Genomic DNA, 23,498 nt, shown 5'->3' on the forward strand with positions numbered 1-23,498 from the left:
TATTAATCGACAAAATTATGAACTGTACTGGAGTTTTCTAAGTTCACCGTAGACATCTGGGAATGTAATGGTACCTTATTTAACATTCACTACTGTCAAGCCCTATCAGGACTTTCTCTATTCTTTCTCTGATATAATCATTATCTAAGGTTTGGAACTAACTAAAACTTCCGCAATTTGTCAAATTAGCCTACATGAACCTATATTTCTCTAACTGGTTACCTTGTGATTTTTAAGCATTTATGGCTATTAATAACACAGCTAATAACTTAGTTTTTGTGTTTCTTCACTAAAAATTCCTAGTTTCCCCCGCGGATCTCCCATAAATATTTGGTTTTACCTTACTGTAATACAGTATTAGTAGACTGATTTTTAACAAAAAAAAATTTAATATACCCCACCTTAATCAATAATCTGGTGGAATACCTTATATACCTACTTTCATGAAAATTGCCCTTTTAGTCCCATTACTTAATTTTCCCTGGCACGAGAAGACCACAAGCACAATTCATAAAATTCCCGTCCAAACTTTGATTTCCCATTTTCCTTATTATCAGACCAATCTCCCACATTCACAATTCCTATACAAGTTCCATCCCTTTTAATACTAGCTGCTCCACCAACTATGTCACACATTTGAGACAGTTCTTCTATGATAAGTATTTAAGAAAGATGTCCATATTAACAGCACCCAAAACAAGTGGCCATTTCCCTTTTGGAGGAAATGAGAAGTGTTTTCCTGGTGTTTATAGGAATATTGAACAGTTCTGATGTTGTTAATAGCCAGAAATTCGTATATTTCGTTTCATGGACGGGTTAAACTAGGGGATACGCCTGTAACACTCGGGTTCAATAGTGAAGCAAACCCAGTGTTGAGACATAGTCGCAGAGTGAGCTAAGGATATAGTAATCTAAGGAGGGGAGGGTCAATGCCTGTAGGTATGGATACAGCTCCTAGGTTAGGTTAGGTGGTGCTCTTGTGTTTGTTTCCCTTTAAAAGTTTGGTTATTCATTTCAAACTTCTGGAATCTTAAAGTCTATAATTTAAAAAATTCTCAACTATTTTCATCTGCAAAGTTCAAAATACCAATGCATTACACACTAAGAACACGTTTTAGCTTTTTCATTAGGAATATGGTGCTACAGTAAACATTTATCAATCGTGTTGCATTATGAGGGTATGAAAACTAATAAATGAGCAGTTTGTCCCAGTATAAAAGGATAAAAAAAAAATTTATAAAACAAAAGTTAACAAGTATGAAAAATACATGGTTCATGTATTTGGCTATATATTAAAGTATATCTACAATTTAAAGTACTGTATCATACATTTGCTATTTTTACAACAGTTATTAGTGTGATCTATGCATCGAGTAATATACCTGATTTTGGGGGATTTCAACCCCCAAATAAGCTTAATTTCCATCTGGGATTTCCTGTAGCCTAATTGTTTTATAAAGGGATAGAAAAAACAAAAAAATGACTTGTTTGCATTAACAACAATGGTCAGAAATACATAAAACGAAAGATAACCTGTTGGAAAAATAAAAGGTTTCTATTTTTCGTATAAAATTTAAGTATATAATTATGGCATGTGCAATAAGTAACAATTAACTCTCCACACAATAATACAGTACTGAATTTGATATAGGCCTACAGAAATTACTATTTTTTTTTTATAAATACTTGAGTTATTAACTAGGCATCTATATTTCCTGAAAAAAAAAGAACAAAAATAGAATTCTACCATTTGATATTGGAAATTACCTGTTAGATAGAATTATGAATTGACAATGGGAGGTGGCAACATACTGATATAGGCCTACAAATTATTCATGCTTTTTTCGGGAAATATTGGAGATTATTCACTTGGCATCTATTGTATATTTCCGAACGATATCCCTAAAAACAAACAGAATTCTACCACGTGTCATAGTAAATTACCTGTAGGATAGAACTATAGGTGTCATCCTTTCTTAGCTGAAAATGGGAGCTTGCAACCTACCTGATAGTTATTTAGGGCTACTTCATTAGAACCCTTTAATCTCTGCTAATTGGTGCATCACTGGATCTTGCTTCAATTATTGTGAGTAACACTGAACATAAGCCATATTGATATCTAGCCAAATAACACATATATAAGAACTGTTTCTTCCCTATCCATGGACATCAAATGTAAATAACTGATATGATTAGAACTTAAACAACTTACACCTCTATTTTTATGAATTCCAACTGCAGTTCTTTACAAGTTGTTTCCATTTTTCTAATTTGCACTTTTGAATAGTATGAATATGGCTTTCCAATATCACTTCAAGATATTAATCGAATCAATTTTAATAAAGTCTGGCACATCACAAACAACAACAATAATAAATGTAAACAGTAAACTTGCGGACAGCGGCAGAATACATTTGGTACCGCTGAAACGAGTCTAATAACCTATTAATAATACATAGAAATGAACATATTTTTATGATTCAAGTAATACAGAATAATTATTTTATATATTAAATCAGTAGATATTTCCAAATATCTATAATAGTTACTTTTATCAACATTAATGAAACCGGGACTACTTCAATGATCGGATGTTAATTCGTTATGCGGCTCATTTCGTTTTCGGCAGCATGAGAGGATCAACTATAGTCTATACGAAGGTCATTAATTTTTCACGTCCCATGTACTTCGAATTGCATTATAATCTCCTCTCTGGCCGACATTCATATCAGTAGACCTTCTGTAGTGTATATATATTTTTTAAATGCGTGTATGCAATAGATCTATGAACGAAGTTATATAATTAGTGAGGTGGAAGGCGAATTGTGCTATGATTGAACTATAGTATGAAGAATATTGATAAAAAAAAAAAAAAAAAAAAAAAGTACCTGGAAGTAATGTAAACGCAGGATTGATGTGAGGAAGAGGAGAGTGACAGGAGAAGGATGCAATGGATACCCGAGCAATTGAAGAAAATTAAACAATTAACAGAAACGCCTAAAATTGTCAGATCACAAGTTTATCTTCACTTCAACTTCCAAAGTAAGTTCTTTAGCCTACTACTGTATATTACATAATTTCCATTAATATTGTTTCCTAAACATTGCAACTCTGAAATCAGTTTTTCATGTAAATCTAAGAAATACATGGTATTGTATAAAAGAACTACATTTTCAAACGTATTATATTATGTTTTATGCTTTTTAGACAGTTATAGTTTATATAAATATAGATAGATACTGCAATTATTTACAATATCACCTCTTGCTCATAGATATAATTTTGTGTTGATCCCAGTGGGAAACCAGCTTTTATTGGTGTTGAAATTGATATTACAGGCTTATTTGCATAATTCACTATATTTAGTTGATTAATATGAAGTTCATGTGTAGGCTAACAATCCCACAATTATGTATTTAATATGAAAATATAGCAAGGAAGTTACAAGAGTGCTCTTTTAACTTTAGTGAAGTTTGCTTTAGGTTATTTACTTTTACTCACATTAATGAGGGATTTACTGGTTCTGTCACACATGGAAGAGTCAAATGCTCTGGAGAACCTACATGACTTGTTTATTGCATACATTCTCAAGTATTTAGAGAACCATATAGTGTAATCGACATTAATTGTCAAGTCCTTGGTACCACAGTAGATTGAAAAAAATAAAAAGTCTTCAACTTTGCCTTGGAAGTCTTTATATCGGTTTTATTATTGTTATGGAAAGGGTAAATCTTTCCTACTGAAAGCAGTTTTTTCCTACAGGAAAACGCCCGTTTTCTATGAAAATTACACATTTTCACCGCAAATAAATACGATGGCGTATGTATAATAGCGGCCATCTGTATGTTAATGACAGCTGACTAAGAATAGAGCAGTGTAAGTGGGGTTGCAGGGGTGGGGCATCTCCCCCCCCCCATTATGTAAGTAGTTAAGGACATGGCTTGTAGGTTAGGTTGACGGGGAGAAATTTTTATGCTCGCTGGAGGAACTGGCCACTGATATACAAAGGCCCCTAAATACGTAGCGAAATATATATAAATCTATTTATCCATTACATATATATATATATATATATATATATATATATATATATATATATATATATATATATATATATATATATATATATAAGTGTATGAGTGTGTATCTATCTATATCCATTGATAATGGGGGAGCCCCAGAGGGAACACATTGTTTGGGTGGGGAATACACGCTGGGAAAACAGTATATCATGGTAAATCAAACTTTACGAAATGTTTCTCCGTCCATAATTATGATTTCACCTTTTTATCATCAGCCTTTCTGATGTCAAGTGGGAGCATGTTATACAGTCTTGAGGCTGTATCTTGAAAGCATAGAACCTACTGTCAAAGTGCATCTTTGCTACATTAACTTAAAACCATATGTAACCATTCTCGCGTCAACATGATTTGTTGGCTGCACGATGATTAGCAATTCTCTTAAAATATATTTGACGTTCAGGTCTGGTAACATGATGAGTCATTGCTCATATTTTGAAACTAATAGCCAGCCAGTGTAGTTCACTCAGTAAGGGTAATCCTATCTCTGAGTGGGACACCTTTAATTTTCTTGATTCTCTGTTTAATATGTTTTTTAACTTGAGTTGTATCATACTGTGTGTAATAGATAGTAGCACTGATCAATCCTGGTAATAACACAGTTGAACACAAGTTTTCTTAACAGAACTTTAATTCGGATATTTATTTAAAAAAGCAATGTTTTTAAGGTGATATCCAGTGATTTTTACTGTCGTACCTTTTTTTTTGAGCATAGAAACAAATTCAAGTCCAGTAATACACTTATGTCATACACATAGAAGTCCATCAGTTGTTAAAAATATAGATCTACAGTACTCTAAGCTAAACTTATCTAATCTAGTGGAGACCCCAAGATAGTTACCTGACTTGAAGTTTTGCCCCCCTCCCCCTTCTATACCTGTACCCCTACCTAACCTAACATAGATGTCCATCAGTCACCAAAAGTAGAAGAATGCATTGCAGCCTACAGCATTTAACGTAAAATGATCTAGAATGTTTTGTGTTTGCCAAACCAAAGTGCCATTAGTTCCTAGTATCTTCGTCACATTTACCCTGACTTGGAATTTTATAAGTCTTAGAAAATGCAGAAATTCAATTCATCTTATTAACTTCGCATCTTACCTAGCTTGGTGGGCAATGCACAGGATAACTTATTCCTCGCCATAAGTTGGATGTACAGCATAGCTAGCGTTTGCCCTTTTGTTTGTATTTTAAGAAAACTATGTACAGTAATACTGTACTGTACTATGACATATGAGCATAATTTGTTCCATGACATACGAACATAATTCATTCCAGGACCGAGCTCTTATGTCAAATTGCTCGTATCTCAAGTCAATTTTTCTTATGGAAAATAACTTTAAAAAAATTAATCTGTTCCTGCCCTCTTAAATACACCCAAATCAATTATATAACAATGGAAAAACATGTTTTTAATTGCTATACAGTACTGTACAGTATAAATAAGTTTTACTTACACTCACAAAATTATATAAATGATTACTGTGATCTACAATAAAATGTGGTTTTATCGTGGAGTTCTTACCTTCGAGACAGATGACTGCGGCCAATGGCGGATTGTATACAGTAGAGGAGGAGTTAGGTAGGAAGGGAAGGAGACAGAATTTAGACTGTACTGTATTTACTGTTGCTTATATATAGCGTATCACTTAAACTTAACTGAACATAAATTTTTTAAACTTTTATTCTTATTTACTTTTCTTTTACTTTTTTTTATTTGCATTTCATTTTACTGTTTGAGGATTGTACATATTGTCGAGTTACTCAGCTCATTATGGTATGCCAACTCTCTCACGTGGATACCACGCTCATGTTTCTCGATGATTTCATGTTTCACCTCTATCGTCATCATGCGTTTTTATTTTCTCACTGCTGTTACCACTCCCTTTCTTAGGACTCATCACTTATGAAGAATGTTCACAATTATACAGTTAAAATCACGTAAATAACGCAAAGGCAACACAGGAGATGTGTACTAAAGTCAATGATCATGTGGAATTAATGAGTGAAATGGGCTTAAAGCACTCCCAAGTGCTCGGCTACTTAGCATTAGCATCTGTAAGTGTGCTCGTATCTTAAGTTTGTTCTCGTATCTTGATGCAAAAATTTGCTCGGCAGCTTGCTTGTATCTCAGGATGCTTGTATGTTGTAGCACTCGTATGTCAAGGTAATACGGTAGCTTACTGTATATATTGTTTGGAGAATATTTATTCCTACATGAAATGCAAACCTTTGCCATTTAAGATAGGATACCTTATCAGACAGACGGAATTACCATTGTATATTTAAAACAAGAGAGAGGTTGTTGGAAAGTTGAGTTGTTCCGTAACTGAAATCCAAACCACGCTATTTACATGGGGTAATTACTTCGGCGTAGCTGAATGACGAGCCATAAAGTTTTAACGAGGGTTTTCTACCCCGCCGCTAGTTAGCGGGGGGTAGGGAGGGCAACCCCTCCCCCCTCACACACACCAGTGAATACTTCACTTTACTTTTGGATCGGAGAGACGACAGACCTGTCTGCGCTCTCCTCGTGTTTGACTGCCATAATTTTGTTTGCTTTCTCTTTTCAGTGTGTGTGTGTGTGAAGTTGGCCTCTATTACTCATCATGCGTACGTGCCCTGGACTTTCTGGCCGTCCTTGTGGTACCTTTATGTCGGCCGTGGACACGGATCCTCACTCCTTATGTCCTCAGTGTAGGGGCCAACGGTGTGATAGGTCTAACGTGTGTATTGAGTGTAGGGAGTGGTCTACTTCCCAGTGGGAGAGGTTTGCCCGGCGATGTAAGAATAAGGCTAAAAGGGATCTTTCTCCTTCGGAGGTTTCTCGGAACAGAGAAAATCCCAAGTCATCTGCAGGAGTCTACCAGGTGAAGTGGCGAGTTTTCTGTGGTTGGTGCCGTGGAAGGGGTATCTCTCCCCACGATGCCACTTTACCAGCAATAGCGGAGTTCCCTCTTATCTGCGGGAAGAAATGCGCCTTTCAGTCTCGGCAGTGAAAGGCTATCGCTCAGCCTTAAGTCTTGCCTTCAGGCTCAAAGGAATGGACATATCCTCCTCGCTAAAACTGTCTCTTCTTATACGGAGTTACGAGCTTACCTGCCCTCTTGTCGGAAGTGAGACCTCCTCCTTGGAACGTGGTTCGAGTTCTCAGGTCTCTTAAGAGACCTCCCTATGAACCATTACGCCAGGCTTCTGATCGCCACCTTACCTGGAAGACGGTGTTCCTGCTAGCTTTGGCCTCGGCCAAGCAAGTCAGCGAACTTCATGGTCTCTCCTATGACATCGCCCATTCAAGGGGATGGGGGGGAGGTAACGTTCAGCTTCGTCCCTGAGTTTGTTGCCAAGACTCAGAACCCGGGAGTGCTGGACCCAAGGTTCGACTACTTCCAGGTTTCGAATCTCCTTTCTGTAACAGATGACCCAGACCACCTTCTACTGTGCCCAGTCAGGGGTCTGAGGTTGTATCTTGAAAGAACAGCTGCAGTCCGCCCCCAGGTGCGAGCTTTGTTCGTGAACACCGGGGAAATGAAGAGGAGGGCCACCAGGAATACCATCTCGGCCAGGATTCATAAGGTAATCCACCTGGCCTTGAATCTTGACCCTCCTCCGTCACGTCGCCCTAAAGCGCATGACGTCGGGCGTGGCTACGTCCCTGGCCTTCAAGAAGAACTTTTCGGTGACGCAGGTCCTTCAAGCTGGGGTGTGGAAGCGTCAGACCACCTTCACGGCCCACTACCTGCAAGACGTGACACACAGGAGGCTCGATACGTTCTCTATCGGCCCTGTGGTGGCTGCACAACAGCTGGTCTAAACTCAGGCTCCTTATTGGACAAGTAGCAGAAGGTTGAGGGCATTGTTACCCGGTTTTAGTCTGTTTGAATGAAAAGATCTGTCTGGCCCTTTTCTTTTCTTCATCCTCTCCTCCCTTGGAGAAAAACAGCATCCTGGGTCCTTTGCACAGCTGACCTCAAAACTCTGCAGGTAAACCATGCTCCCTTGTGTACCTAGTATTAAGCTGTAATATTGTCATGTCCCCATACCCTGATGAAGTGGTATTGGGAGAGTCCTAGCCTAGATTTCCATATGAAGAACTCCAGGTCAACTTCCTAGGACGAGTCACTGCTCACCTCCACACACAACTTACGTCGGCCGCAGCAGTTTCACAACTGCCTGCGAGGAGCAGGGGCCCCCCTCCACCCTCAAGTTCTTTTAAACTCGGGTTCAGGGCCCTCGGGCAAGCCAAAGCCAGTATGGCAGGGGACTTACCACCCTTCCTAAGGGTTAAGTCACCCCATGTAAATAGCGTGGTTTGTATTTCAGTTACGGAACAAATGACAAATTCGTAGATAATTTGAATTTTTCCTAACTATACAAACCTTAGCTATTTACAGTTATTTGCCCGCCAGCCTTGTCCCCCAAGATAAGTCCTACCTCTAGTCTAAGTAAAGTGAAGTGTTCACCGGTGTGTGTGAGGGGGTAGCTAGCTACCCTTCCCTACCCCCCGCTAACTAGCGGCGGGGTAGGAAACCCTCGTTAAAACTTTATGGCTCGTCATTCAGCTACGCCGAAGTAATTACCTCTTGTAAATAGCTAAGGTTTGTATAGTTAGGAAAAATACAAATTATCTACGAATTTGTCATGTTACCACCTACTCAAGAGGAATGTTCCTACTTAGTCCTATGGTCGCAGTCTGGTATGAAAAGGCTTCAGAGCTATGAAATACTGCTGGGTTGTGTAAGTCTTTGCTATTTTGTGTGTAGCAGCAGAATTGTATGAGGAAACGCACTCTGGAATTAAGATTCCCCAACTTATCACAATTGTGTATGCACAAAATATAGCTGTTCTGTAACTGGAATAAATACAAACCTACGTTATTTATTAGCAGAAAAGCTAAAAGAACAAGCTATTAACTACCCATTCCGCTAGTTAGCTGGGCTAGGGGGGGTTAGCTTGCTATCGCTCCTGCTCACACATCTGTGATTCAACTCACTTTGCTTTTGGCTCCGACGGTGAACGGTTGTTTTTCGCTCTTCATCCCCACCAATATTTTGGACTACCATTAAGGCTTTTTGTTTGTGCTTTCTCTTTAAGAGTGTGTGTTTGTGTTGACTTCTGCCCTGGACTTGAAGGCTAGCTCTGCGGTAACTTCTTGTCAGCTGTGGACACCGATCGTCACACCCTTTGTCCCTCCTGCTGAGGTCAGCGGTGTGCGAGTGAAAATAAGTGTAGTAAGTGTTGGGATTGGTCTGCCTCTCAGTGGGAAAGGTCTGGTCGCCAGCAGAAGACAAAGTCAAAGCGGGGTATTTCTCCTTTGAAGGTTTCTTTGAAAGTAAAAAAAAAATCCAAGGCTTCTTCTTACACTTCCCGACCTTCCTCTGAAGTTTCTGCTTGTTCGGTTACTTCCAAGAGACCGTCGAGTAGTAGCGTTGGCCCTTTAACTGATGGTCTACCCCAGTCCTTGAGAGATGGAGTTTCTTCCCCCTAGTGAAGTGGCCCCACCTCTCTCCCCAGGTGAGGCCCTCTCTCTTTCTCCCTAGGTAAAGGTGTGGTCGTCCTTGGGGCTTCCTGGTCCGCCCTCCAAGGACTCCTTGCTGCAACTCATCATCCCTGGTGCTAATGTGCAGCCCTCGTCGACTTTGGAGGTGGATCCTCTGTCGTGTGTTGACATAGCGGTGTTGGAGGCGTCGTCTGCTGGTGATGCTCCTGCCCCTTCAGACTCTCAGGTGTTGCTTGCCCACTGCGCTTCCCCCGTTCCGGATCAGGCTTCGAGATGGAAGCAAAATCCTTCGTCTCTGTCTCCTGCCTTCTTCCTCAGAAGAGCCTTCTCTTCCGTCGTCTTCTGGCCCTCGACCTTCGCCCTCTCCTGGAAATTCTGACGACGCTTCCGCTAGTCCTCGGACTTAGGTCTTGGACTCTTCTGTGGATCATGCTCGATCCCCTTCGGAGGATGTTCGCCCTTCCAAAGGACGCATCCCCGTTCCTGATCTTCCAATGCGTCGATCTTTTGCATCTCTCTGACCTGCCTTCGTTCCCGACTCATGTTCCACGCCTGCCTGCTCGCAATGTGACCAAGCATCACTCACCCCCCCCCTCGAATGCGCCGTCCTACGTAGCGTTCTAAGCCTTTAGCTGTGCGTCAGCGCTCACCAAGAGATCGTCAGCGCTCGCCAACAGCTCGTCAGCGCTCACCAACAGCACGTCAACAATCTCCAGTGCTTCAACGCTCTCCAGTGTATCAGCTCTTTTCTGCATTCAATCGCTCTCCAACGCCCTGGTGATTTCCTGATCGCCAGCACTCTCCAGCGCATTTGCACCTTTCGAAGTACACCAGTACACCAACGCGCACCAGCGTTCCCCAGCTCGACATCGCTTTCCTGCCCATCTACGCTCTCCTACCCATCTACACTCTCCTACACACCAGCGCTCTCCATCTTGCCAATGATCTCATGTGCAACAGTGCTCTCCAACTCGACAGCGCTCTCCAGCTCGCCAGTGCTCACCTGCGCTCGCCTGTGCTCCAGAGCTATCCGGCTCACCAGCTCTCCCCACTCGCCAACACTCTCCTGTGCAGCAGCATTCCCTAGCTCGGCAGCACTTTCCTGCGCACCTGCGCTCCTACGTATCAGCGCTCTCCTGAACACCAGCACTATCCAACTCACCAGTGCTCGCCTGCGCTTCAGCGCTCATCGGCTCGCCAGTACTTGCCAGTGCATCAGCACTCTCTTGCGCTCTTGACTTCAAGAAAGTCACGCGGTCAGAAGGAACAGAAAGGTATGTGTTCTGACAGGTTACTGTCGCCCCATCCCCCTCCCTGCAACCGCATTACAGTGCGACCCCCATGGGAAGAGGGAAAGGGCTCCACAGAAGGGTTCAAGATACCGAAGATTCCATCCTCGAAGGCTGACTCACCGCATCAACCATTGGTCGAGACTCCTCAGAGGGAATTTTCGGTCCCTTTCTCTTCAGGAGGTCACCATCAGCAATCAGCCTTGGTTCAGTGCCATTTTCAGAGCAGTCTTGCAAGTCTTCGGGCCTGCTTTTTCATCTCGCTCGTCCGAGACCTCACAACATCCGCCGGCACTAGCAAGGACCCTCGGCTTCTTCTCCCCTGAAGAGGAAAAGAGGAGTCTCAGACACGATAGCATCTCCTAGGGTGAAACTGACTCCTGTTAGGCCTTCGAAACCAAGCACCCTACAGCTGAGGGGTAAAGAGGGCACCATTATTCTGAACGATCAACAGGGGAAATAAGGCGTACGTCCTCATTTTACCTTATCCCCTCATCGTCTCTTGTTTGTTCTTCCTCACCTAATGCCTTCAGATGTCCTGCTTCGAAGAGGAAGAGCAATTAGTCACTGAGGCTTAGGATGGCTTACGAGACTGAGACACAGAAGACATTGACCACTCCTTTGCATGATTTCAGAGGAGTAGCAATGCTGTACCAGAATCCTCCCCTCACTTGACCAAGGAACCTTCTTACTTCCTTGCAAGGTTCATGGTAGACCAAGCTCAAGTACTGCTAGTCAGGACTTTAGCAGATGCCCTTGTCCGTACTGTGGGGCATTCCCTGGACACATTGGTGATTCCAAACCTCCGATATGTTCCGATAGAGGATCCATCATGGAAAACTTCTATTACACACATCTTGTACACAGACGAAAGGTTCATATCGGGACGGCTTCCTTCCTCGGATGTACATTAAGTATGCTTTATTTGTCAGGATATTGACAGTCACCAATTTACTTCTACACAAAGGAGATTTGTAGGACAAATCGTTAACGTCAATGTTTAGAAGAATGCCTAAAAAATCAACATGTATTGATAAAATATCCTTGTGGTAAGTGAGTTTCATTATGTTTCCATTTCATACACAAGGCAAAAGGTTTCATAACTGGAATGTCTCTTCCCAGAGAATGATAGATTTTAGTATTTAATAGGGGTTCACACCTGTTATCATTGCGAGGTCTTGTATGAAACCAAGCTCCTCTCTTCCTTTTGCAGGATGATGGGAGCTGCCCTTAACCCCTTCCCTCTTTGGAGAGTTCCAGAGATGACAACCAGACGGATGGGGTTAAGCTGAGCGTACGATCAAAGATTGGTACAAGCGTATTGACGTTGACATATCGTCTCGTCCCAGCTGACCAATCTTGCGACATGATCACTATGTGATCTCCAAGATTCAGGTGTTCCATATCGGCACTGGGGTCCATGTGCCCTGGTACCACTTATGCGGTACTGGCATGAACAGTCAGTATGGAATCGGTCTTTATGTGTTACTTGGACATATCACAATTGGGACCCGCTAGCCTGTTCTTCAGTGACCTTCGGGTTACATAACTTCCAACTGCTGTTTTGTGCCAGTTTTCCAAGCCAAGATGTGATTAAAGAGGAACCTATGATTGTTCTCATCACTTGTACGGGCGACAAGATCTTCACTTAACGATCATCAAAGTTTCCTTGTGGTCTTCCTTGTGTGTTTTTTCTACACAAGAACCCTCCTATTGTATGGTTTCACCTCTAGACAGGAATTCTTATGCGGGATCTCTACTATTGTCGTTCTGACAAGATTGACCTCGACCACAATCAGTAATCACACGATTGGGAACTAGGCGAAATGAAACCAGCAATAGGTATCCATGCGACCAAGAACCACGCGATGGAAATGCGCACAATTACTAAACACAGTCTGAATTTATGCTTATCAGTTTATTTCTCGAAACCAACTTGCCTTTTCCTGAATCAATTTAGGCTTATTTGAAGTCTGTGTGATAGCCCATGTGGGAACTTGTGGTTAGGGTTAGGGTTAATTCGGTCGACCTTGACCTTGACCTTTGACCTAGGACTTTGAAAATTAAATCACTTCCTTGTCTCGACATATCGATTAATCCCTGATAGTTTCACTACTCTATGAGTAAAATTGCGGTCAGGAAGTTGTTCAGAAACGGCCAAACAGGAACGAAAATAATCTTGCTTATAGCAGAACTCATTTCCATATCTTGGCAACTTTTAATACTGATTCAAGGCTATTTAAATTCTGCTGCTCTTTTAAATGAATTAAACCATTCTCAAGTGAAATGACAGTGCCACAAAACAATATATGGAAAGAATGAAAGATTTCCTTACTCTAGAAGCTGCTCCAATGGTTTATGGTGACCCTGTAAAGTTTTCTTGGAATCTTCATTTTGTGGTAACCTATTGGAATCATCCCTGCCTGGTGATCTGCTGGACTGGGGTTCGAGAGCCTCTGAAGACCAATAGTTTCTTGTAGTGTCTGCAACCTCACCATCCTTGTGAGCTAAGAATTGGGTGTTAAGATCTACCTGCTGAGCCATCAGCAGCCATTGCTTGGCCATCCCTGTTCCTAACTTGGCGGGAGATGTGGCTTTGGTGCTGATCATATGCAGGTAGGAGGTTGGTAGGGCATCAACCACCCACTGAAATTCTACCGCCAGAGAGTTATTGGTTCCTTTGATGGGCCAGACAGTACTAAATTAGATCCATATCTCTGTTTACGGCTCGGTTTTTTCGTTGCCTACACAGACACCGAATAGTCTGGCTTATTCTTTCTACGTTCTCCTCTGTCATACACTTGACAACACTGAGATTACCAAACAATTTTTCTTCACTAGAGAGGTTAGCTGCTGCACTATAGTTGATCATTGGTTACTTTCCTATTGGTAAGGGTAGAAGAATTTCTTAAGCTATGGTAAGCAGCTCTTCTAGGAGAATGACACTCCAAAAACAAACTAATGTTGTCTAGTCTTGGATAGCCTATGTACCGTGGTCATCCGCTTTCTTGGGGTGGAGTTATCTTGCTTGAGGGTACACTGGGCCACACTTTTCTATCTTATTTCTCTTCCTCCTGCTTCTTTAAGCTTTTATAGTATATATATGAAAGATATGTTTTAATGGTTTTACTGTTCGTAAAATATTTTATATTCATTACTTCTCTTGTAGTTTATTTACTTCTTATTTCCTTTCCTCACTGATGTATTTTTCCTGTTGGAGCCCTTGGGCGTATATCATCCTGTTTGTTTTTCCAAGTAAGGTTGTAACTTAGCAAGTGATAGTAATAGTAATACATGGTCAGTCTCTAGGACATTGTCACTGTTCCTCGATTATGCCATTCATGAGTAACCTTAAAACCCTTCATGAATTGTTCTTTTCATTGTTATACTAATTTTTTTACTTCAAAATATTAAGTTTCGAAGTTTTCAAATATGTTTTAAGTAATACTTAAGTGCCAAGAACTTGAAAATAACCAATTACTGTACATTGAAAGTTGATGCTTTAATATTGCACTTTCTTTTCAACAGGTTTCTCCCCTGATTATTGATAATGAGTGAACAGTATTGAACGACTTTGACCTTTATCGGGAATGACCTTGACGTCCATCGGATGAATGTGAGTGTTACAGTAATAACTAATTTAACTTTTTCTTTTCAATCAATTTGGTTTCGATTTGCATAATAAATTAATTTTGTTTTCATATAAATGAGTTTTCCATCGATTATTGAAATGAAACAATCATCTAACCATACTTTTTTTACGTCTGCTTGCCCTTTGCAAGCAAATCCTGGTTAGTTCATTTATTTTTATTTACCATCAGAGAACTTTTGGTTAGAAAATAGATGCGAATTCGGGAATTATTATAGACTTACCACACATCTTGACTATTTATTTATGAGATACTTATTCACCAAGTGTATAATACTTTATATTATTGTTGTAGTTTTGCATTATAGATTTGTATGCCTGAATTTACTTACTATAATACATAACTGTATTTAATTCCTAGTTACCTCCGCCAGGAGGTTATGTTTTCGTTGACTTTGCAATCATTTTACATTTTTCATTTAGCTTTAGAGGTTTTGTTAGGTTATTCTTGCTGGAGTGAAAAATTGTCAATGTTAAGGACAAGTAATTCGTTCGAAGTCTGGGAGATCATTTTATATTTAAAGCCGATTATGACTCCTTGTCCATTCCTTGTGTCATTTTATACCTAAAGCTAATTTTTATTCCTTGTCCATTCCTTGTTTCATTTTATACTTAAAGCTGATTTTGACTCCTTGTCCATTCCTTGTGTCCTTTTATACCTAAAGCTAATTTTGACTCCTTGTCCATTCCTTGTGTCCTTTTAAACTTAAAGCTGATTTTGACTCCTTGTCCATTCCTTGTGTCCTTTTAAACTTAAAGCTGATTTTGACTCCTTGTCCATTCCTTGTGTCCTTTTAAACTTAAAGCTGATTTTGACTCCTTGTCCATTCCTTGTGTCCTTTTAAACTTAAAGCTGATTTTGACTCCTTGTCCATTCCTTGTGTCCTTTTAAACTTAAAGCTGATTTTGACTCCTTGTCCATTCCCTGTGTCATTTTATACTTAAAGCTGATTTTGACACCTTGTCCATTCCCTGTGTCATTTTAAACTTAAAGCTGATTTTGACACCTTGTCCATTCCCTGTGTCATTTTAAACTTAAAGCTGATTTTGACACCTTGTCCATTCCCTGTGTCATTTTAAACTTAAAGCTGATTTTGACTCCTTGTCCATTCCTTGTGTCATTTTAAACTTAAAGCTGATTTTGACTCCTTGTCCATTCCTTGTGTCATTTTATACTTAAAGCTGATTTTGACTCCTTGTCCATTCCTTGTGTCCTTTTAAACTTAAAGCTGATTTTGACTCCTTGTCCATTCCTTGTGTCCTTTTAAACTTAAAGCTGATTTTGACTCCTTGTCCATTCCTTGTGTCCTTTTATACTTAAAACTGATTTTGACTCCTTGTCCATTCCTTGTGTCCTTTTAAACTTAAAGCTGATTTTGACACCTTGTCCAATCCTTGTGTCATTTTAAACTTAAAGCTGATTTTGACTCCTTGTCCATTCCTTGTGTCCTTTTAAACTTAAAGCTGATTTTGACTCCTTGTCCATTCCTTGTGTCCTTTTAAACTTAAAGCTGATTTTGACTCCTTGTCCATTCCTTGTGTCATTTTATACTTAAAGCTGATTTTGACTCCTTGTCCATTCCTTGTGTCCTTTTATACCTAAAGCTAATTTTGACTCCTTGTCCATTCCTTGTGTTCTTTTAAACTTAAAGCTGATTTTGACTCCTTGTCCATTCCTTGTGTCATTTTATACTTAAAGCTGATTTTGACTCCTTGTCCATTCCTTGTGTCATTTTATACTTAAAGCTGATTTTGACTCCTTGTCCATTCCTTGTGTCATTTTATACTTAAAGCTGATTTTGACTCCTTGTCCATTCCTTGTGTCATTTTATACTTAAAGCTGATTTTGACTCCTTGTCCATTCCTTGTGTCATTTTATACTTAAAGCTGATTTTGACTCCTTGTCCATTCCCTGTGTCATTTTAAACTTAAAGCTGATTTTGACACCTTGTCCATTCCCTGTGTCATTTTAAACTTAAAGCTGATTTTGACTCCTTGTCCATTCCTTGTGTCCTTTTAAACTTAAAGCTGATTTTGACACCTTGTCCATTCCCTGTGTCCTTTTAAACTTAAAGCTGATTTTGACTCCTTGTCCATTCCCTGTGTCCTTTTAAACTTAAAGCTGATTTTGACTCCTTGTCCATTCCCTGTGTCCTTTTAAACTTAAAGCTGATTTTGACTCCTTGTCCATTCCCTGTGTCCTTTTAAACTTAAAGCTGATTTTGACTCCTTGTCCATTCCCTGTGTCCTTTTAAACTTAAAGCTGATTTTGACTCCTTGTCCATTCCTTGTGTCATTTTATACTTAAAGCTGATTTTGACTCCTTGTCCATTCCCTGTGTCATTTTAAACTTAAAGCTGATTTTGACACCTTGTCCATTCCCTGTGTCATTTTAAACTTAAAGCTGATTTTGACTCCTTGTCCATTCCCTGTGTCCTTTTAAACTTAAAGCTGATTTTGACTCCTTGTCCATTCCCTGTGTCCTTTTAAACTTAAAGCTGATTTTGACTCCTTGTCCATTCCCTGTGTCATTTTAAACTTAAAGCTGATTTTGACTCCTTGTCCATTCCCTGTGTCATTTTAAACTTAAAGCTGATTTTGACTCCTTGTCCATTCCCTGTGTCCTTTTAAACTTAAAGCTGATTTTGACTCCTTGTCCATTCCCTGTGTCATTTTAAACTTAAAGCTGATTTTGACTCCTTGTCCATTCCTTGTGTCCTTTTAAACTTAAAGCTGATTTTGACACCTTGTCCATTCCCTGTGTCCTTTTAAACTTAAAGCTGATTTTGACTCCTTGTCCATTCCCTGTGTCCTTTTAAACTTAAAGCTGATTTTGACTCCTTGTCCATTCCCTGTGTCCTTTTAAACTTAAAGCTGATTTTGACTCCTTGTCCATTCCCTGTGTCATTTTAAACTTAAAGCTGATTTTGACTCCTTGTCCATTCCTTGTGCAGCCCTTTCTGGAACTGCTTAGTCTGTGTGGTATACATATGCAAATTAATTGCTAAATATTCGTCGCATTCAATTTATGTTTTAATCATCATTTATGTAGATGCATACATTATTCATGTATTAATCATGAATAACGAATACACGAATTTATTGCCCAAGCCGTTTTTTCTAATGAAAATTTTCTTTGATTTTTTTTTCTTTTTATTTCTTTTTAATTTTTTTTTTACTGGTCACACTTTAAAAGGTAGGGATGGCCCATTTTATCATACCTATTCCGGTTGAATTTACATAAGGAAGTTGGCCCCTAATTACCTCTCTAGTGAAATTTTATTGGCGATGGTCCCATGAAACAGAACATGATTAATTAATTTTTTTTCGAGGAATGCTCTTTATGCACACATAGGAAAACATACACACACAAACACACACACACACACACACACACATATATATATATATATATATATATATATATATATATATATATATATATATATATATATATATATATATATAAATGCTACGGTCTCTGTTCGATTCCTGGCCGATTAAATGCTATTGTCTTTGAGTGGTTCCGCCTTGAGACTGATCCCTAGGTCGGTAAGAGAATCCAGACTTTAATATTCTAAAATATATGGCATATTTGAAATAAAAAAATATATATGTATATATATATATATATATATATATATATATATATATATATATATATATATATAGTGCTAAAAGGGTTTGTGTATCGCCATGATTAGCAAAGCTGTAGGTGTACTAGTCAGGGCCACCCATACTAGGTTGGTTTGTTGTAAGCGATCAGACGAAATTCTCCATACCATTACCAATCCGTACTGGCGAGCTTGGTGATGAAAACTAGTAAATCCCCAGACATGACTAAGGACATGTCTGAGGCCTTTGTCCTGCAGTAGACGAGAAACGGCTGTATTTGCAGTTGTTGTTGTATATATATATATATATATATATATATATATATATATATATATATATATATATATATATATAATACACACACACTGTATATACACACATATATGCATATATATACATATATAAACATATATATAAATATATATATATATATATATATATATATATATATATATATATACATATATATATATATATATATATATATATATATGAATAAATATATATACATATATTTATATATATATGTGTGTCTATGTTTGAACAAGTAATGCATAAATATATTTATGCAAAAGAAAACTGTCAAAACTCTTTTTACATCTTTGGTTGATGAGGATGGTTCACTCATAATTACACACCCCTTTTGTGGTGCAATTAACCGAGTGTTCTAGGAGAAGTTTGTTAGTTTATTGACATGTACCAATGCTGTAATTAATGTTTTTTTATGCGCATCTCTCTCTCTCTCTCTCTCTCTCTCTCTCTCTCTCTCTCTCGTTTTGAATATTCATATTCATAAAATGTGCTGATTAACCCCCCCCCTCTCTCTCTCTCTCTCTCTCTCTCTCTCTCTCTCTCTGGAACCTCTTCAAGATCTCGTGTCTCTTCTGCAAGAGAATGTTCGTTACATCGCATGCTGTTTTATATGTATATATATATATATATATATATACATATATATATACACATATATATATATATATATATACACACATATATATATATATATATATATCTTTCCGGTCTCTCAGATCTCCCCGTTCCTCCGGTAGAGGGGAGAAGGAGCAGTCATACCCTGGTTAGAGGGGTGTGTATCCATATGTCTAAATATTGAGTCGTCATTTTTCACGGGTCATTTCCACTAATATAGTAGATCTACTGTGTATATATATATATATATATATTGTGTGTGTGTATATATATATATATATATATTGTGTGTATATATATATATATATATACTCACTCTTTTATCACCCCACTACATAGGCTTTCAACACCTTGAAAGTCAATTAATCGTTGTTTCTTTTATTTCTATAAGAAATCATTAATCTTCAACACTGCTTTGCTTCAACATTTTCAGTTTGTTGTGGCCTGATTGGTAACGTCTCTGCCTGGTGTTTGCTAGACGGGGGTTCGAGTCCCGTTCAGACTCGTTAGTGCCTCTGGTGTCTGCAACCTTACCATTCTTGTGAGCTAAGGTTGAGGGGTTTTGAGAAGCCTATGCTGTAGGCCTTGGCTTTAGGTCTATCTGCTGACTCATCATCAACCATTGCTTGGCCCCCCGTGGTCCTTACTTGGGTGGAGAGGGGTTCGGGCGCTGATCATATAATATATGGTCAGTCTCTAGGGCATTGTCCTGCTTGATAGGGCAATGTCACTGTCCCTCTCCTTTGCTATTCATGAGCGGCTTTTAAGCCTTAAAAGTGGTCTGTTATTCTTTTTAATCTAACTTAGCTGGAGGTTACTAAGTATACACAATGATTTCGTAGGCGTAAGCAAGAAATAGTGGTAGAGAATCATTTAAGTGTTATCTTGCCTAGTATAGGCTACAGTTGATTTTGTGTAGTACAAAAGAAATAATGTAGTCGTCACTTATTTAAGATTAGCTTCAGATAACATATTTTTCTAAGTTAGCTTCTGATAATATAATTTTACAAGGAATTCCATGGATAAAGAGGCCTCAAAGACCATAATGGTCCATTTGAGAAGATCAGGAAAGTAAATTAAATATAGATGAATTTTGAGTTTGCGTATCAATAGAGAGAGAGAGAGAGAGAGAGAGAGAGAGAGGCGTACTGGTTCCTTAGAAGGGTATGTGACAGGTTGTAAAATTAATATAAGTAAATTACGAGTTTGAGTATCGAGAGAGAGAGAGAGAGAGAGAGAGAGAGAGAGAGGGGGGGGGGTTACAGCTTCCTTAGAAGGATGTAAGAGTTTGTAAAATTGATATAAATAAATTATGAGTGTGCGTATCACGAGAGAGAGAGAGAGAGAGAGAGAGAGAGAGAGAGAGTTACTGCTTCCTTGGAAGGATGTGAGAGTTTGTAAAATTAATATAAATAGGAGTTTGCGTATCAAGAGAGAGAGAGAGAGAGAGAGAGAGAGTGGTACTGCTTCCTTGGAAGGATGTGAGAGTTTGTAAAATTAATACAAATAAGAGTTTGCGTATCAAAGAGAGAGAGAGAGAGAGAGAGAGAGAGAGAGAGAGTGTGGTACTGCTTCCTTGGAAGGATGTGAGAGTTTGTAAAATTAATACAAATAAGAGTTTGCGTATCAAAGAGAGAGAGAGAGAGAGAGAGAGAGAGAGAGAGAGAGAGTGGGTTACTGCTTCCTTGGAAGGATGTGAGAGTTTGTTTTGTGGTCTGAGCCAATAACACCAACCAAAGGATGTGGCAGAGAACGCTTCCACCCCGGACGAAGGGAAATCCTCACAGGCGGCCGCGACATTTATACGACCCCAAGACAGGGTTGCCAATTTGGCCTTTTTCAGGCCAAAATCTATAATTTGGCCTTTTTTAAATGGTTGGCCTTTAAAGGTTTAAAGGTCACTCATGAATGGCAGAGGCAAGGAACAGTGACATTACCCTATCAAGCATGGTAATGCCCTAGAGACTGACCATATATACATATGATCAGTGCCCAAGCCCCCTCTCCACCCAAGCTAGGACCAAGGAGGACCAGGCATTGGCTGCTGATGACTCAGCAGATAGACCTTTAGGCCCTCCAAAACCTCCCATCCTTAGCTCACAAGGAGGGTGAAGTTGCAGCGACCAAAGCAACTATTGAGTCTGAGCGGGACTCGAACCCCAGTCTGGCAATCACCAGGCAAGGACGCTACCATGTTGGGCTTAAAGCAGTATTTCCCAACTTTTTTTAAATGAGTACCCCAAAATTTTATCAATGACCCCATTGAACATATACCCGGTAACATCGGATGTTTTTTTGCAGCCACCTGATGAACTGTATGGATCATGTAGCCCGCTATTGGCTGCTTATAGTTAAGGATACAAAACAAATTGCAAACTTTTCCATCTCCTATAAAATAATTATTGCAGATTTTGTGTATGAATTATGGCAATGATTATGGGAATGTGAATAACTCAATTTCAGAACATCTTGATTACCCCAAAAATACGGGTCCATTACCCCACTGGGGTAATTTAACCCAGGGGTGGGAAACACTGGCTTGAAGGGTTTATTTTTGGCCTTTTTCTTCTATTAGGTTGGCCTTTTAAAGCTGCAGTTGGTTATAAGTTGGCCTTTTCTTTTCCTCTTGTTTTGTTAAAGTTTTATAGTGTATAGAGGAAATATTTATTTTAATGTTTTTACTGTTCTTAAAATATTTTATTTTTCCTTGTTTCCTCTCCTCGCTGGGCTGTTTTCCCTGTTGAGGCCCCCTGGGCTTATAGCGTCCTGCTTTTCCAACTGGGGTTGTGGCTTAGCAATAATAATAATAATAATAATAATAATAATATGTTTTGACATTGTTACTGTTTTTAGAATGATTTATTGTTAATTTGTTGTCATCATTAATTTATTTCCTTATTTCCTTTCCTCACTGAGCTATTTCTCCCTATTGGAGCCCTTGGGCTTATAGTATCTTGCTTTTCCAACTATGGTTGTAGCTCGGCTAATAATAATAATAATAATAATAAAACCTGGCAATCCTGCCCCAAGAAGCTAGTGAGGGGGCGTTCAACAAGATCTCAAAAACATAGAGGAAATCCGTTCCCTTTGCGGTTCATCTGAACGTAAACAGCTTGTTTAGACTTGGCAAGTCGAGGAGGCAATGTTTGTTCACAACAACATCAGTTCGCCAGAGGTAATCATTGGTTGTTTGTTGATTTGTATACGTTGGTTTCGTAGTCAACGTGATGTGAAGTTGGGAATGTTCTGCGTGTGCTTTGCTGTCAAAAACATCCTAGCGTTTTTTTTTTTTTTTTTTTTTTTTTTTTTTTTTTCTTTTTTTGCTGCTATAACGAAAGAAAAGTAATGAGCATTTTCTCTTTTAACAACAGGAAAGCGACCTTGGTGCCTGTGACCTTTGTTGAACAGGCTGATATAAGTCTCTTTTTATAGTTTATAAATGAAAGCTCTATTTTAATGTTGATACTGTTCTTAAAATATTTTATTTTAATTGTTCACTACTTCTCTTGTAGTTTGTTTCCTTGTTTCCTTCCCTTACTGGGCTGTTTTCATAGTTGGAGCCCTTTAGCTTGTAGCATCCTGCTTTTCCAGTTAGGGTTGTAGCTTAGCTAGTAATAGAGAAGCAAAAATATGGTACTATACCAATCAGTCGACAGATGAGAACGTCTTTTTTTTTTTTTTTTTTTTTTTTTTTTTTTTTTTTTTTTGTTCATTATGAATTATTCTATTCTTAAAGAACATTACACACACTATCCTCATCTTTAATTTACGAAACGTGAAGTATTTTTTTTATTTCAAAATAAGCACAACATATTTTTTAAAAGATATTTTTATGTTTATTTGTGTGAAATCGAGCGATTAGAAGAGATGCTGACTGAAATACATGTTCAGATCTATTATTCTATGTGATACATTCGGTTTTTGTAGCCTGGAATCAAGTTAAATGTTATTTCATATGTTGAATTATTTAATGGGTTGAATCACTGGACGTAATGTAGGCAAACGTTAAAACAGTCCATATCACCTCTTAATGAATAATTTAATAAATTTAACCCCAAAAAAAAAAACCGAAGAAGAGAGGGTGTGTCACCGAATAAACCCAAAAATAACATTGTGCCCCCCCCCCACACACACACACTGCTAAAACGCTATATTTTGTGAGTGACTGCTTAACTATAGTCCATTTCTTTTATCGAGGCAGATTTGCACCGACTCGCAGCGGTGCCCTTTTAGCTCGGAAAAGTTTCCTGATCGCTGATTGGTTAGAATTATCTAACCAATCAGCGATCAGGAAACTTTTCCGAGCTAAAAGGGCACCGCTGCGAGTCGGTGCAAATCTGCATCGCTAAAAGAAATTGACTATAGTGACTGGTGGCCTGGAAGTAGCGTTCTTGCCTGGTGATTGCCAGACTGGGGTTCGAATCTCGCTCAGACTCGTT

General features: G+C 39.0%; 1 long non-coding RNA gene across 1 annotated transcript in view; it reads left to right on the forward strand.

The window, feature by feature from the left end:
- Positions 1-2,638: 2,638 nt before the first annotated feature.
- The window catches only part of LOC137658545 (uncharacterized), a 104,764-nt gene continuing 83,904 nt past the window's right edge, over positions 2,639-23,498 (forward strand). Inside the window, exons 1-2 of the long non-coding RNA XR_011047364.1 lie at positions 2,639-3,042; positions 14,397-14,484. This is a non-coding gene — a long non-coding RNA (uncharacterized lncRNA). The remainder of the gene's footprint in view (positions 3,043-14,396; positions 14,485-23,498) is intronic.

This window comes from Palaemon carinicauda, chromosome 1 (assembly GCF_036898095.1).
Source record: "Palaemon carinicauda isolate YSFRI2023 chromosome 1, ASM3689809v2, whole genome shotgun sequence".
NCBI classification, from domain to species: Eukaryota; Metazoa; Arthropoda; class Malacostraca; order Decapoda; family Palaemonidae; genus Palaemon; species Palaemon carinicauda.